Raw genomic sequence first — 562 nt, forward strand, 5'->3', positions numbered from 1 at the left:
TTCCATTTGTTTGGACCGCTTCAAGAAAGTCTATCTGCCGCAACCCGCTTCGTTCTACGATGCTGCGATGAAGTAGTAAACAATATTTAAAAAAAGTCCTTTCTTCTCACTGGGAAAAGTGTATTTATAAAACGGGAAACTACGTGGAAAGTTAAATCGTAACTGCCTTTTGTTTTTCAATAAATGATTTTTTAAATAAATTCCCCTTTATATTTGATTCGGCAACGGCCTTGCCACAGTGGATACACCGGTTCCCGTGAGATCACCGAAGTTAAGCGCTGTTGGGCGTGGCTGGCACTTGGATGGGCGACCATCCAGCCGCCGTGCGCTGTTGCCATTTTTCGGGGTGCACTCAGCCTCGTGATGCCAATTGAGGAGCTACTCGACCGAATAGTAGCGGCTTCGGTCAAGAATATCATCATAACGACCGGGAGAGCGGTGTGCTGACCCCACGCCCCTCCTATCTGCATCCTCCTCTGAGGATGACACGGCGGTCGGATAGTCCCGGTAGGCCACTCGTGGCCTGGCGACAGAGTGATATACACTCCTGGAAATGGAAAAA

General features: G+C 48.8%; 1 pseudogene; it reads left to right on the top strand.

The window, feature by feature from the left end:
• The first annotated feature begins 220 nt into the window (after positions 1-220).
• On the top strand, positions 221-337 carry LOC126476214 (5S ribosomal RNA; annotated as a pseudogene).
• The last annotated feature ends 225 nt before the right edge of the window (positions 338-562 follow it).

This window comes from Schistocerca serialis, chromosome 4 (assembly GCF_023864345.2).
Source record: "Schistocerca serialis cubense isolate TAMUIC-IGC-003099 chromosome 4, iqSchSeri2.2, whole genome shotgun sequence".
In the NCBI taxonomy this organism is placed as follows: domain Eukaryota; kingdom Metazoa; phylum Arthropoda; class Insecta; order Orthoptera; family Acrididae; genus Schistocerca; species Schistocerca serialis.